This window comes from Sorex fumeus, unplaced genomic scaffold (assembly GCF_029834395.1).
Source record: "Sorex fumeus unplaced genomic scaffold, SorFum_2.1 ptg000054l, whole genome shotgun sequence".
In the NCBI taxonomy this organism is placed as follows: Eukaryota; Metazoa; Chordata; class Mammalia; order Eulipotyphla; family Soricidae; genus Sorex; species Sorex fumeus.
In genome coordinates, this window is record NW_026606111.1 from 50,909,106 (window position 1) to 50,926,999 (window position 17,894).

The window sequence follows — 17,894 nt, forward strand, 5'->3', positions numbered from 1 at the left end:
TTAAGTCGTATGTGAACCGTAAGTAACAGGTACTCATGGCACAAGTCAAATGGAAAACTGATGATTACAATGGTAATAGTTGCAAAGACCCCAAATGCCTATCTTAAAGTAAGGTATCTTCCTTCCGGTTTCTGGCCTTGTATTGATCATGCAGGGTCCTGGCCAAAAGTCCACATGCTTTAGGTTGTGTAACCTGGAATTTCATAAGGGACAGAGAGAGATAGTACTGGAGGGGATAAGGCACTTGCCTTGTACACAGCCAATCCATTTGAATCTCTGTCATGGCATACACTCTCCCGAATGTTCTAAGGGGTCACTCCAGAGTGCAGAGCCAAAAAGAACCCAAGATCACTGTCAGTTGTTGTTCCAAACTCTACACCACCCTACGCCCCGCCCAATAAAATTTATTGGAATATAGGAAATCTCTTTGCCATCTCTGGGCCTCAGGTTTCTTCTTGTCCCGAGAATGTTTCCCATTCTCTTAGACTTCCTAGTTTGAAAAAGCTTCCATTCTAGGAAATAGCATAGGAGTCAATAGGAGAGCAAGCTAAGGAGAAACTATCTGTAAGCAAGAAATCCAGGCACAGACACGATCACCTGGTTCTTCAACAGTTCTGTGTTCACTTTGGGAGCACGATACCAAATACACAAAGTGCCAAACGGTTCCAGGCTTTGAATCACCCCAAGTTGTTGGAATTTTGGAAATTCAGTTGACCGTTGGTACTACAAGCATCTCGATGACTTAAATTTTAAGTTCATATTGTTCCTCTCAGCGTTGAAGGAGATTATTAGTCTCACAGATTTTTTTCATCACCCTCTTTTTCCTTACAGAAAATTTTCAAAATCCATCTGTATTGGGAACTGCACATACTCTGCAGCTTTCCCTTCCCGTGGTGAACAATGCAGCTTCCCTAACAGGAAGAGTCTGCAACTACTCCAGAGTATCTGCTCCAGCTGGTAGTTCTGCTTGGCTCCTTCCCTCAGCCTCTGACACCTCTTTCCAACCACTGATGGGTAGTGCTTATCTTTACCAACATTTCAGCACAACAATGCTTTCTGGAGTGATTCACCAGAGTCATATATCCACCTCAGCTGCTTCCTACCCGAGTGTTTTGGAATGGGATATTGCAGGAAGTGCTGAAGAGAAGTCTTCCATGGGAGACTTTTCTGTGACTGTCCTTGACCAAGACACCGCTGTCTCTTCCATGTCTATGGCAGCTCGCTATGAGAAAATACCTAGATACCAACAACACAGTGTCTGTGTGCCCATCACTTTCTGCCAGTCTTGTTGAGAGAACACCATCTCTGGTTCCACATCAGAGTCAAAGCCTGTCACTTCCCTACCAGGAAGGAAGCCAGGTGTATTACTATCATCAAGGCACTCTGGGAACTCTCCTTTCCGGCCTGCAGTCCTATGACTCCATGACATACAGAGGGCAAAAGAGCTCTGCCCCCCAAACTTACAGCAACTCATCGCGAGAAATGGTTATGGTTCTCAAGGGGGTCCAGCCCCCAAATAACCAACCACCAGCCTCCTCCTCTGGAATCGACTTGTCTCTGTCTGCTCACCCCATCACAGAATCGAGTTTTCAAGGTGAGTAAAACTAAGAGAAGGGAAACAAAATTCAAAAATTGGGGTCAAAATAGATGAAAACTCTCCATAGGCAGGTGGTATTGAAGTGAAATACACCACCTGAGCTAAGGGAAGTTCCCATGATATCTGCAGCCCAAAGTAACCTGACGCTGACCTCAACTCCAACTCAGGAACAAAAATTTAAGAATTTTGACTAGATGAAAACGGGGCTCTCAAAATCTCTGAAGACCTCCCAGATCCCAGTAGATATAAAATAACAAAATAGGAGACTAACTCCCAAGAGTGGCCGAGATCAGTGTCAGGAATTTTTCTTCATAGCTTGGAGACCAACCACACAAGCTAGCAGAAAAGGCAGCTCAGATAGAAAATGTAGCACTGAATAAAGGGTGTTGAGAGGATCCTCCCAGGATGGTAGAGAATGCTGAACATATAGACCAAGGATGATTGTCACTCAATGCCTCTTTTGCAAACCACAACACCTAAAAGGAGAGAGAGAACAAAGGGGAATGCCTTCCCACAGAGTCAGGGTGGAATGAGGGGATGGGGGGTGGGAGGCATACTGGGATCCCTGGTGGTGGGAAATGGGCACTGGTGGAGGGATGGGTATTTGATCATTGTATCTTTGAAAGCCAAGCACAAAAATTCATATGTCTACATAGTACCTCATGGTGTCTCACTAATAAAAATTTAAAAATTAATAATAAAGTAATTGGAACATAAACTAAAAATAAACAAGAGAAAAGAGGACTATAGTACTCAAAACGTTGAGAAACAGGCACATTGGCAAGTATTATTAAATACGCATCCAGGAGAGAATATAGCATTGTTCATGAACAAATCTACTCTATGGATGCATCTCATCCTTGAAATGGAAAAGGACAATATGTTACAGTTACCAATTTGCAAACAAGATATATACCATCTATTTTTTGCTATGTTTCTATGCGTTACCGAGTATTATTCTGATTTTTAAATTTACTTTAAGGATTAAAACAGTATTTGCCTGCATTAAACTTTTTAATTAAATGATTTTTAATGATTAAGAACTTTTTTTACTATATGTTTAGTTGAGATTACTGAAAACTAGGTCTAAAGTGAAGTTTATTTGGATTGTTAGAAATAGAGTAGGGAGGACTACAGATGGAATTAGAGATTACAGGTTACCACATTCAGTTCCTAATAAAACAAGTAAAGGACAGTGTCTCTGAAAGACTTTTGAAAAGATATCTCTATTTAACCTGTAAATTCAACATTTTCTATATTAAATTAAAAGTGAATTAATTTTCCTATATTTGGTCTTTTAAAGACATTCCAGTTTGGTTAAGGAAACAAACACTGCTTATGAAATCATAACAACTCAATCATAAAAACCTGATTATTACTTCCGTTTCCAAGAATGTCAATGCTAAGAATTATTTCCCTTGGTCTCACTAGTGTACATGATAGTCATATGAATACATCTGAGAGGATATATCATTGATATCTAATTCAGAGATTAGATATATAGAGTTTAGATCACATAGCTGAGTGTGATCTCAACTTTCCTAGACACTCCCCTGCCCCCCATACCTAAAGACTTCTACTGATCTTTATGGATCCATGACTTTTTCCCATCCCATCTCCCCGAATCTTTTAAAATTTCTTTTCAAATACTAATGTAACAACTTTAGAAAATATTGAGTTAACCTTAATTGTTGTACTTTAGCTTTTATATATATAACCAAGAAAATCTTTTAAAAGTGTATTTTTTTAATTCTTTGCAAAATTGTAATAAAACATTATCATTGAGTCCCTCAATATACTTTATATAAAAACTTTTGTGACAAATTCCCTGTACACATAAATACTAGGAAAAATAAATGACTTCTCTGAATGAGAATGAACTGGGACATTTCAAAGTATCAATCAGTGAATCAAGGATGAATCATCGAAACGTATAGCTAAAAATGATCTTGATATTATCTAGTCAACACCATTACATTTTCTTTTTTTATACCAGCTGATAGCACTATTAATTTTTTAATTTTTATTTCTTAATTTTTATTAGTGAAACACCATGAGGTATAGTTGTAGACTTACATACCTTTGTGCTTGGGTTTCAGTTATACAAGTATCAAGTACCCATCCCTCCACCAGCGCCCATTCTCCACCACCAATGAACCCAGTGACCTTCCCACACCCCATCTCCCCCAGCCAGCCCCACCTCAGGGCATCCCTTTTGCTTTCTCTTTCCTTTAGGGTGTTGTGGTTTGCAATGGAGGTCAATACCATTACCATTTCAAAGAAGAAAATAGGCCCCTATATGTTCAAGACACTGAGACTGTCCTGCGGTTCTTCCCAGCATGTACCCTGCTCCAAGCCAGTACTTTGGAAATATGCTGGGAAGGAAAACTGGATGTTCCTTTCCTCATACTGACCTGAAAGACTCTTGCTGATTCTCAACCACGTGAACTATTTCATTTGTTGCCTGATATCACCTCCTGTCCTTTATTTTTTAAAAAATGTTTCATTTGTTTCTGGAATATAATGAAAAATATCAAATGGACTAATTAAACAAAAACAAAATCAAACCTTTACACTCTGACATCAAAACGGTGCTTACAAGAGGGGAAGCAAATGACTGAAAAATGTGGGGGAGTGTTGTTGGTTGTGGACAGTAGCTGGATATTTGACAATGCATGGAGTATGAATACACACTTGCTGAGATTAGGAACACTGTACTTGAAGCCAATACAGTTTGTAAACTAGTCATCTCAATTATGTGTCCATATAACATTTATCTACATATGCTTTGTGCCTTCCTTTCATTTATGTGTTATGCATGCCTTTATCATGGCCTCAGAAATGCATTCTGAAGGCACTCGGCACATTAGTTGAGCCCCAAGTAGGGGGAGAGAAGTAGTAAATAATTGTAGGAGGAAGAAATCAGAGTTGGAGCTTAAGGGCCATGTAAGATGAATATATAGATATGTATGTGTGTGTGTGTAAATACATATATATACGTATAAATATATATATATATGGGCTGGAGCGATAGCACAGTGGGTAAGACGTTTGACTTGCATGCGGCCAACCTGGGTTCGATTTCTCTGCTCCTCTAGGAGAGCCCGGCAAGCTACTGAGAGTAACCCTCCCGCATGGCAAAGCCTGGCAAGCTACCTGTGACGTATTCGACATTCCAAGAACAGTAGCAACAATTCTCAACATAGAGATGTTTCTGGTGCTCTCTTGAGCAAATCAATGGGAGGACAGTGCTACAGTGCTATGGTGAATTCAAACTTTGTTTATGCAAAATATGAAGGAATCAAATACATATTCTATAAAGCTGATTACACCTATTAAAATTAATATAACTTTAAATAATGTTTAGAAATGAAGTTGATGAATTTTAAGTCTATAGAAAGATATTGACAATATATCAAGGATATTTGAGGAGCAAGAACACATGGCTGTTATCGTTTCTTAAGGTAATTTTTGTTGCTTTTATAGAATATGTTTTCCCTTAGTTTTTAATAGCTTCAGTTTCTTAGAAAGCATCATAATAAATTATATTATTTTAAAAAAATTATAAAAGGTGGGTTTGTAAGTGGATTCTGTATGTATGGAACCTGGAAACCTATATTAAACATGATGTTTATAACAGAAATACCATCTGCACTTCTATGTTTATTGTAGTACTATTCACAATAGCCAGAAGAAACTATGATATAACTGCACAATGGAATACTATGCAGTTGTTAGTAAACTGACGTCATGAAATTTGCTTATAAATGGATGTACAAGGAAGAATATCATGCTGAATGAAATCAGACATAAGGAAAGGGATATACTGATTGGACTACCCCTTTTTTTGGGTTATAAAAAACCAGAGTATGAGACTAATATCCAAGGATAACAGAAACACAGGCCAGGAGAATTGGTCAATGGTTGGACACTTGCCTCAAGTGCTGAAGGCAGGCATTTGGAATAAAGAAAGGACCGCTATGACAATGATATTTGGAAGTGATTACTCTGGCTGAGAACGGAGTACTGAAAATAGGTAAAGGAACAAAGGTTATAACCTCTCAGTATCTGTATTACAATCCATAATGCCCAAAGGATGAGAGAGAGAGAGAGAGAGAGAGAGAGAGAGAGAGAGAGAGAGAGAGAGAGAGAGGTGCTTGTCATAGTGTAGAGACAGCAGGCTGTCAGGTGGGGTTTGGGGTTGGGAGAGGGAGTGGTGGGAGAGAAACTGGTTACAGTAGCAATGAAACTGTATACTAGAGGAGGTTGGGTGTTAAAATATCCTATGATTGAAACTGAATCCTGAAAAGGTTTGTAATTTGTGTCTCGTGCTGATTCAATACAAAAAACATGATATTTAGTTTCTACTACCATGCTTAACCTATGAATTAGCTGAAATTTCTTTTTATCACCTTGGCTGGCCTCATTACATGGGTTCCTGTGTGGTAAAACATTTTTTGTTTTATGGGAACTTAAGAGACAAAACTAATAGGGTTGGGACTTCTGGTGGAAGGAGAAAAGAGCACAAAATCCCCTAATGACCACAGCTCAGCAGGGTCAGCTAACTTGCGTTATGACTGACCTCCTTCACTGATTTCCTCTTTTGTAATGTGGAAAAGTAAAATGACTTTGCAGGCTTCCAGGGGATAGTCCCCTCCAGTTCACACTATTTTCTTTTCGATCAAAATTGTTTAAAGATTATTTTAAAAGTTTGGAGCTTAACATGCAAAAAATGGGCTTAGAACTCTGCCTAACACCATGTACAAAAGTAAGATCAAAATGGATTAAAGACCTCAACATCAGACCATTCAGCATAAGGTGCATTGAAGACAAAGTTGGCAAAACCCTCCATGACATTGAGGTTAATGGTATTTTCAAAGATGCCACGCCACTGGCCGAGCAAGTGAAAACAGCGATAGATAAATGGGACTATCTTAAACTAAGAAGCTTCTGCACCTCCAAAGAAACAGTGACCCAAATACAAAAACAGTCTACAGAATGGGAAAGGATATTCGCTGAACACATATCTGACAAGGGGTTGATATCAAGGATATACAAATTACTGGTTGAACTCCACAAGAAGAAAACATCCAACCACATCAAAAAAATGGGGCAATAAAATGAACAGAAAATTTCTCAAAGAAGAAATCCGAATGGCAAAAAAGCACATGAGAAAATGCTCTACATAATTAATCATCAGGGAGATGCAGATCAAAATGAGATACCACAATGAGATACCATCTCACACGTCAGAGACTGGCCCACATTCAAAAGAACAAAAGCAACCAATGCTGGCGCAGATGTGGCAAGAAAGGGACACTCCTTCACTGTTGGTGGGAATGCGGACTGGTTCAGTCCTTCTGGAAAACAGCATGTACAATTCTCAAAAAATTAGAACTTGAACTCCCATTTGACCCATAAATAGCACTCCTGGGAATATATCCCAGAGAGGCAAAAATGTATAGTCAAAGTGACATATGCACTTGTTTGTTCATTGCAGCACTCTTTACAATAGCCAGAAACTGGAAGAAACCTGAATGCCAAAGAACAGATGACTGGTTAAAGAAACTTTGGTACATCTATACAATGGAGTACTATGTAGCTGTTAGAAAAGATGAAGTCATAAAATTTACATACAACTGGTACAATATGGAAAGTATAATGCTAAGCGAAATGAGTTAGAAAGAGAGGGATAGACATAGAAAGATTGCATTCATCTGGGGGATATAAAGTAACAAAATACGAGATTAATACCCAAGAATAGCTGAGATCAGCACCAGGAGCATTACTCCATAGCTTAGAGGCCAGCCGGGCATTCTAGGGAAAAGGGCAGCTCAGATTGAGAGGGAGCACCAAATAAAGTGTGTTTGAAGGATCCACCCAGGAGGGGAGATGCATGTTGAAAGTAGACTATGGACTGAACATGTTTGCCACTCAATGCCTCTTTTGTAGACCACAACACCCAAAAGGAGAAAGAGAACAAAAGGGAATGCCCTGCCACAGAGGCAGGGTGGGATGGGGTGGGGGTGGAGGTGGGAGGGATATTATCCACGGTGGCAGAAAATGGGCACTGGGGGAGGGATGGGTATTTGATCATTGTATAATAGAAACCCAGGCACAAAAAATTGTAAATCTACAACTGTACTTCATGGTGTTTCACTAATAAAAAGAAAAAAAAAGGAAAAATATTGGAGCTTAATGATTTGTTCTCATATATTTTCCCTACATGGTATAATTTGGCATTGATCTAGGAAGGCTGGAGCGATAGCACAGCGGGTAGGGCGTTCGCCTTACAAGCGGCAACATGGCCGACCTGAGTTCGATTCCTCCGCCCCTCTCGGAGAACCCGGCAAGCTACCGAGAGTATTGGATATGCCAGACACAGTAACAACAAAGTCTCCAATGGAGACGTTACTGGGCCCGCTCGAGCAAATCGACGATCAATGGGAGGGCCTTTACCTTTACCTTAGGAAGGCCAGCATGAAAAAGTTGAGGTGTATATCTTAACCACCAATGCCAAAACCACTGTAAGTATGGAACCCAAAGTACAATAGTTAAACTTCAAAATGTGTTCGTCAAGGAAATCGGTGGGAATGCAGGGAGAAATGGGTCGTTTGTTGGTCGAGGGATGAAGACACTGGTGGTGTGATTAGAATTGGAATATTGTATGACAAAACTCCATTATAAATGACTTTGTAAATCAAAATTGCCTAAATGTTAAAAAAAGAGAAGTCAAATTATGTATATATCTCAAGAAAGCTTGTCTTAGCAAATTTTGACATGGAAAGCATAGTTGGTAGAGAGATGGAGAAAGAAAGGGAGAGTTGAAGGTTGGGAAGAGAATCCTGGATATCATGGAAGAGATGAAAGTTGATCTTTAAAGATTTGGAGCCATCAGAGTTTAGAGAGTTAAATGGTGAGACCATAGCAGTTTAGATACTTAAATAGTGAGATTAGTTTAAGTCATCAGCAGTGTATACATAGAGTTCAAAGACCTCACAGATATTCGGGCTATATTAACTAACTAGGGGACTGTTTTTTTCCTGAAGCACTATTTAAGTATAATGTATTGCCAGAAAGAATGATAAGAAGCTGGTTCTCTTTTTCACAGGTTGATACAATAGAGATGAAAACTTTTATACAAAGGAATCTATGACCTTGTCCTGTTGCTCTGCTTTCTTTTCATCATTCCATTCTCCCCCATGACCCTACCTAATCAGGGCTCTCCACATTTCTCAGCAGTGTCACCACATAGTTCAGAGCATGTGTTAACTGCCAGTAGCTCACAGCTCTCATGTTTTACCCACACCCAGGCCAGAGCTATCCTTCTGCAAAAGAAGATGTCTACTGAAGGCCCATTCTTCCTTGAAGTGGCAGTCATGGTTTACCTCTTATTAATCATTGTGTTTACAAATTTCGATGAATGTCACTATACTAGTGACAGGGATTTTCCAAACTAAGGGAAGAATAAACATTTTTCATTAGCCCAAGAATTATGGGCAATTATTTTCTATCCACTGCAAATAATATATGATAAGTAGTCAACAGCACTGAAGTAAAAACAGGGACATTTGTCAATTTGGTGCCATGACTAATCAGTCTTAGTATAAATATATATTTCTAATAAAAAAAAGCAGAAGAAAACGAGTTGGTTGCTGGCAAAGAATGCCAAATCTCTGCCAAGAAATCCCTTGAAAATAAAAATTGTGACTATGTACAGAACATGATTGCCACTCAATGCCTCCTTTGCAGACCAAAAGACCCAAAAGGAGAGAGAGAGCAAAAGGGAATGCCCTGCCATAGAGGCATGGTGGGATGGGTGGATGTGTGTGGGAGGGATACTAGAATCCATGATGGTGGAAAATGGGCAATGACGGAGGGATGGGCATTTGATCATTGTATAATCGAAACCCAAGGACAAAAATTGGTAAATCTACAACTGTACCTCATGGTGTTTCACTAATAAAAATTAAAAATAAAATGAAATACAAAGTGTTTTGTCTGCCAGAGATCAATAGATGGGAACCTGAGTGAAGGCAAAAGATTAAGTTGGTTGACTTTTATTTTTCCTTGAGTATATAAATTTGATTTTGGAATCAATTTATTTGACAGTTTATCAAGACAGAGAAATTTTCATCACTTCTCTTATTTAAAAGTATAGTGATACACCATATCTCTATCTCACTTTATTTTTATTTCTGATAGTTTGACACAAAAGATATGTCAAAATCATAGATAAATGTCAATTATTTAAATACTTTTTGTTATTTATAATTACTTTATAGAACTGCTTAAATTTTAGGATTATGCAGAATCAACATGCATGTATCACATTACACTCACCACTGAAAGGCCTACTCTGTCATTCACCATTGTTCAATTTTTCCACTTTGATTACACCTTTCCTCCTGGTAACTAAATAGTCTTATAGTGCTATAGTTTGTTTTTATTGCTTTGAAAAGATCAAAACTATGCAATTTTCAACATTGGATGAAACTAGAGGATATCATGCATGTAAAGTTATCCTTAAGGAAAGGAACAGATACAGAGAGATTTTTCTCATATATGGGATGTAAAGACACACAGCAAAGTAGCAACAAAGGTTCAAGGGCAATGTAAGGGGAGAACTGATCCACACAATTGAGTCAGGGGATTGGGAGGGAGGGATTCTGGGAGTTTGGGGGAGAGGGAGTGGTTATTTTTTGAGAGAATGAGGAGTGTCATGTTGGAATTATGTGTATGACAAACCATAATTAATTGAATTATAAATCATAGAATATAAATAATGATTTAGACGTTTGTCTGTCGCATTTTATTCTTTTAATTTGTTTTCTCCATATGCTACATATGCATGAACTTGTATGATGCCTATCTTTCTCTGCCTGATTTATGTCACTAACCATAATATCCTCATGTTATCCATTTTTATCAAATAATAAGAAGATTTCACTTCATACAACTGAGTAGTATTCCATTGCTTTACCACCTTTCATTTTCAAAATTTGTGGTTTAAAAGACACAAATACTGGTTTTAACATTGCTCTGGTGCTTTAAAATATTTAGTTTAGTGAAGCAAAATAGATTTTATTGAAAAACACTTAGAAACTTGTGAAACAGGTGTAGGGTGGAATGGAATATATGTTCAAGAGAGAACACTCGTTTAACAAAGCAAGCAAAGAGAGACATGCAGAAAGGAAGCACGGTATTTCTTCGAGGGAGAACACAAATTTGAGGACCAAGCCGACTCTGGTAGTTTAGGAAAAAGAACTTGGAGTGGTATGAACTTAACTTGTGCACTTTAGGGGAGAACCTGAGTGACACTATTAGAAGTATGCTCAGGATATCTTAAACGGGAGTCTGCACTTGGAGTGAGAAGGGTAGAGTGTTCTTTCGGGAGATCTGGACTATGGAGAACAGTAATATTATAACATTAATGATAGTATCTTACCGTGGGATTCCAAAAAAATCTTTAAGAGTGGCGTCAGAAATGATAACATTCTTAGGTATTTGGATTTCCTGTGGAAACTACTGGGAAGCTGTGTTGATGCTCTGGATGTCTCCAACTGAAACAAGGTCAACAAGTCATGAATGAAAAATTACAAGTTAGATGGATCAAGGATTCTGATCCCAGTGGAAGGCTAGCTTTTGGTTGGACAATTTCTACTCATGGCCTGATGTAGATTCTGATCCTTGGATACGTAACAGACAGGGATCCTCAGAAGTGAAGCCTCTGAGACAGAATTCATTCATGCCAATTTATGGGTTATCAATGTTTGCTCATGGCTGCTACCATTATAACATGCCATTCAATGGTTTTGTGGTATCAATTTACTGTGTCAATGTAAATATGAAGTTTCTAAATCAAAGGTAAAAATCTGAGGCCCTCAAGATGATGAATTATGGGGATGCGGGGGGGAGCTGGAGCTATAGTACAGCAGGTAGGGCATTTGCCTTGCACATGGCCTACCCAGGATAGATTCCCAGCATCCTGTATGGTCCCCCCAAGCACCGTGAGGAGTAATTCCTGAGTGCAGAGCCAGGAGTATCCCCTGTGCATCGCCAGGTGTGACCCAAAAACACACAAAAAAAAGATGATGACTTACCTTTAGATATTTTGAAGTCAAGTAGAAACAGCCAGAAAACTCCCCAGAAAAGACTTCTCCAGGATCAAAAACATCATCACCTCTAACGTGAGAGCATACAGAAAATAAGGTTTCCATTTATGCCAAGTTAAAGCAAGCCATACATGATCTTGGAAAGTCTGTCAAAGGAAAGCATGGATTTAGGAAGGATAAGGTGACAACTGGGTCTTATAATATACAAGATATATATTAAAATATACAATATTTTATAATTATTTATATATATTTATTTATATTAAAATATAATATGTATCTTAAAATATACAAGAGAAGCAAAGGTCATGAAGTAGGAGGTAAGGTGGCAATCAGGTCTACTACAAAAAGCATTTTTTAATAAAAAGAGAAAATGTAATGAGACATCAAATAAGACCTTTGTAAATATTTAAGAACAGGGTTATAACTCAGTGATTCAGAATTTGCCTTCCATTGTATGATGATCTGTGATTGATCCTTAGCACTGGAAACAACATTGTTTTTAAGTTTTAATTTCTTTCTTTCTTGCTTGCTTGCTTGCTTGCTTTTTTTATTTTTTGAGTCTTACCTGGCTATGTATAGGCGTTATTTTTAATTTTTTAAAAAAGTTATAATTTTACTTTTTTACCTGTAGTTTAAAACGAAATATAAATTATTTTAGAGTAAATATATGTGAAGAAGAATAAAATTTACAGGAACTATTTAGTATTCTTAATGATATTGCAGTCAGAACTTTGAGTATTATGAATGGAGAAAAGAGGCACTATTTTGTTGACGGTTACTCTAACTAGATGTTCTGATGATTATTGGTTCTTTGGGGACACATCCAGTCATGTTCTGGTGCTGCTTTGGCTCAAGGGTCTCTTCCAGTGTTGCTCTATGTTGTGCCAGGAAATGAGTCTGCTTCTTTTACAGGCAAAGTCCACAGTCGTTCCAGTGAGCTATCACTCCAGTCTGAAAGGCTCTTAAGAAAGACTCTCATTTCACAAAATAAGTGGGGAACCTTTATTGCAGATGCTTGTTTAAATTGTTTGGCATGGAACCAGAGACACCAGCTTTCATTCAAAAAGTGGCCAGTGAGATTAATACCAGGAGTTTTGCTCCATGGTTTGGAATCCAGCCACACATTCTAGGGGGAAAGGGAGCTCATATAGAGTAAGGAGCACCAAATAAAGGGTGTTTGGAGGATCCTCCCAGGATTGGAGAAGCATTCTGAAAGTAGAGTATAGACCAACATGATTGCCAGTCAATGCCTCTTTTGCAAACCACAACACCCAAAATGAGAGAGAGAACAAAAGGGAATGCCCTGCCACAAAGGCATGGTGGGATGGGGGGATAGGGGGTGGGAGGGACACTGGGACCCGTGGTGGTGGAAAATGGGCACTGGTGGAGGGATGGGTATTTGATCATTGTACAATTGAAACCCAAGCACAGAAATTTGTAAATCTATAACTATACCTCATGGTGTTTCACTAACAAAAATTAAAAAAATATATAAATGACAGAGAATGGGCACTGATTGAGGGATGGGTACTGGATCATTGTATAACTGAAACCCAAGCACAAAAATTTGTAAGTCTACAACTGTACCTCATGGTGTTTCAGTAATAAGCATTAAAAGAATAAAAAGTGAGGCAATGCATAAAAAAAAAAGTGGTCAGGTACCATCAATGCTGCTGCCCACACCCACACCGGGAGTGACAATGCTATGAGCAAGGGTTTCCATACTTGGATTCTCAAGATAGTGCCCCAGGAAATACTGACATGCAGCAGCATTTTGAACCCAACCTATTATAAAACTTGTTAGAGGTTAATTGATACCAAACAAGGAAATTGAGGACTGTTGTGTAGCTTCTTTGATAATTTATTTTTCTCTTAGTAGCTTGTAGTGGCAGTGGTATATTCTATAATAAACAGGATTGCGTTTTTAAAATGTTGAATGCCTAAGGTATATAAAAGAGGCAAAATAAAATGAGTAAATCTGTACACACATGAACACTTTTGTTGTTTCTTTAGGAATTGCTTGGATGAAAACTGTAGATGGGTAGCATGTATTTAAGTAGCTGGAGATAGGGATCAGGGGTGGTGTGGACTGCAGGGGAGGGTGGAAAGATGGGAAGAGATTATAAGTGTGTGTGTTTATGAGTGCTATTGTGTGAGAATGTTGAGTTTATAAGAATTCATGCATGCATGTGTGAGTAAGAGAGAGAGAGAGAGAGAAAGAGAATGAGTGTGTGTGCATGTATCCGTGTGTGTGTTTTCTTAGAAAAATCCTATATTTCACCTGAACTACTGTACCAAGTGATGCTGTCATTCATTATGAGAATGTAATAAATAAATTTTATTAAATTCAGGTGGTGAAATATGTTGGCCTTTAAGCCCTTCCCCTCCTCCAATTCATCAAATTCTTCTTATAATTTTCATTTACTCCCTGACCTCTTCAGGACTCAATTGGATTCAATCTGCCACATCCAAATTTATCTCTTTTAGAAAAAGTAATTAGATTAAAATATAAATCACACTATTGTTAACATTCAAGTGGGTTCTAATGATAATTAATAATTTCTATTCATAGAAGTACTTATTCAGGCCACACAATAAGGCAAAATTCAGAATATTGGACAGAAGTCAATTATTTCTCAAGCAGAACTAGCTATATTATAGCCATTCTAAAGATGTTAGAAATTTGCAGTCCAGACATTAGAGGTTCATGCTATAAGTAAAATATTTCTTGTTTTCTCACCTGAATCCTATTCTCGATAATAATAATTGAATAAATGAATAAGTGAAAGAAATAATTGAATGTCGTTTTCTTCACTTGAAGGTTTTATTCACAGATCTTGTCTCATAAAAATTATTCAGAAAACATTATATTAAACAAACATTCCATGGTGATTAATCAGAATTCTTATGTTTGAAAGTGACAAACTCATACCACACTCATTTTAAACTAAGAAGATACTTGATTCATGTACCTATAAAGCTGGAGTACCCTCTAGGTATGGTTGGGCCCAAAGAGTTGATTTTTATTTATTTACTTATTGATTGATTGAGTGATTGACTGAATCACCATGACTGGTTGACTGAATCACCATTGAGTGATTGACTGAATCACTGGGACATAAAGAGATACAAAGCTGTTCATGAGTAGGTTTCAGTCATACAGTGTTCCAAGACCCATTGCTCCATCAGTGAACATTTCCCACCTACAGTGTCCCCAGTTTTCCCCCTGAAATCCTTTCACTCCCTCTCTCTCTCCTCACCCCCGCCCCCTGTCTCTCCCTTTCTTCTACCTATCTACCTATCTACCGATCTCTCCCTTTTCAGGCATCATGGTTTACAACACAGCAACTGATAGGTTACCATGTTTCTTCCTTTACCTATTTTCACTTCACAGTTCTTTTCCAGCATCATCATTTCCAACTATCTTTGTCATAGTGGTCTCTTCTCGATCCCAACTGCCATCTCCCGCAGCCCATAAGGTAGGCTTCTAACAGTGGACCAATCATCCTGGCCCTTATTTCTACTGTCCTAAGGTATTAATCTAAAGTTATGTTTTTTCATATCCCACAAATGAATGTAATCCTATATCTGTCTGTCTCCTTCTGACTCATCACACTCAGCATGATACTCTTCATGTACATCCATTTATAAGCATACTTCATAACTTCATTTTCACTAACAGCTGCATAGTATTCCATTGTTTAGATATACCATAGTTTCTCTAACTAATCATTGAGAATTCTTGGGCATACAAGTTGTTTGCAGATTCTCACTATTGTGAATAGTGCTGCAATGAACATAGAAGTGCAGATAGCATTTCTGCTGTGTGTTTTGGGGCCTGGGAGTATATTGCCAAAGTGGTATTGCTGGATTCATGGAAGCTCAATTTGTAGCTTTCTGAGAAATACCCATATCGTTTTCCGAAAAGGCTGAACCAATCGGCATCCCCACCAACAGTGAAGAAGAGACCCTTTCTCCCCACTTCCATGCTGACATTGGTTGCTCTTGTTCTTTTTGATGTGTGTCAATCTCTGTGGTGTGAGATATCTCATTGCTGTTTGGATTTGTATCTCCCTGATGATTCGTGATGTAGAAAATTTTACCTCTGTTTTTTGGTCATTTGTATTTATTCTTTGAGGAAGTTTCTGTTCGTTTCTTCTCCTCATGTTTTGGTGGGGTTGGATGTCTTTTTCTCATAAAGTTCTACCAGTGCCATATATATCTTGGGTTATATACAATAAGGGGTTAATTGTATGGATATTGCATAAATAATTTTCCCCCATTATGAGGGCTGTCTTTTTATCATGGTCACCATTTTTTCTGAGTTGCAGAAACTTCTTGGTTTAATGTAGTCTCATTTGGTTATCTTCACTTCCTCTTCCTTGGTCAGTGGTGTATCATTCTAGAAGTTTCCCTTAGCTTTAATGTCATGGAGGGATCTTCCCACATTTTTCTTCATATATCTTAAGAACTCAGGTGTGATATTGAGGTCTCTAATTCATTTGATCTGACTTTGTGCCAGGCACTATAAAGAGGTCTGAGTTAAACTTTTTTTGCATGTTGCTGACCAGTTTTCCCAGCAGCACTTGTTGAAGAGACTTCCTTGCTCAACTTCATATTTATTGAGCCTTTATGATACATTAGGTAATAATAATCTGAGGGCCAGCGTCAGGATATTTGACTATATTCCATTGACCTGAGGACTCTCTTTATCTGAATATCATGCTAATTTGATTACTGCGACTTTCTAGTAGGGTTTGAAGTTGGGGAAGGTGTTCCCTTCTTCTTTTTACCAAAGATTGCTTTAGCTCATCATGGGAGTTTATTGTTGTGTATGAGTTTCAAGAGGGTTTAATCTATTTCTTTGAAAAATGTTATGGGTATCCTTATAGAAAGTGCATTAAATATTTATAGCGCTTTGGGGTGTATTGCCATTTTGACAGTGTTAATCCTCTCAATCAATGAACATGGGATGTGATTCCATTTCCTCATATCCTCTTTTATTTCATGAAGTAGTGTTTTGTAGAGTGTTTTTGGTATAGGTCCTTAACCTTTTTAGTTGATTCTAGTATACTTGATTGTCTGAGGTTATTGTGAATGGGTTTGTTTTTCGCCTATCTCTTTTTTCTCTTTCATTAATAGTATTTGGGAAAGCCATGGGCTATTGGATATTGATTTTGTAATATGCTACTTTAGTAAACAAATCTATTCTTCCCAGGAGCTTTTTGGTAGATTTTTTGGGATTTTCTAAGAATACTCGAGCGGGCCCAGTAACGTCTCCATTGGAGACTTTGTTGTTACTGTGTCTGGCATATTGAATACTCTCGGTAGCTTGCCGGGCTCTCCGAGAGGGGCGGAGGAATCGAACTCGGGTCGGCCATGTTGGCCGCTTGTAAGGCGAACGCCCTACCCGCTGTGCTATCGCTCCCGGGTAGGGCGTTTGCCTTACAAGCGGCCAACATGGCCGACCCGAGTTCGATTCCTCCGCCCCTCTCGGAGAGCCCGGCAAGCTACCGAGAGTATTCGATATGCCAGACACAGTAACAACAAAGTCTCCAATGGAGACGTTACTGGGCCCGCTCGAGCAAATCGACGATCAACGGGAGGGCCTTTACTTTGCCTTTACCTCTAAGAATACTATCATGTCATCTCCAAATAGTAAAAGCTTGAGTTCTTCCTTTTTTTATCTGGATGCCCTTGATATCTTTTTCTTACCAAAATCATATGGCAAATATTTCAAGTACTATGTTGAATAGGAGTGGTGAGAGTGGGTAACTTGTTTTGTGCCTGATTGTATTTTGGGAATCTAGCTCATTGATTTTTCTCCAAGCCTTTAGTTTTTCCCCATTGAGAATAATGCTTGGTGTGGGTTTGTAGTAGTTTGCTTTGACTAGATGGAGGAAAGTACTTTCGACTCCCATTTTGTTGAGAGTTTTTCATCATGAATGGGTGCTGGATCTCATCAAATGCTTTATCTACATCTATTGATATTATCATATGATTTTTATCTTTATTTTATTGAGATGGTGTATTCTGTTGATTGACTTGAGAATGTTAAGCCATCCTTGCATCCCCAAGATAAACCTACTTGGTCATAGAGTGTGACCTTTTGTTGAGTTTCTGATTTCTCTTTGCTGGTATAATCTTGAGGATCTTTGCATCTGTATTTATCAAAGAAA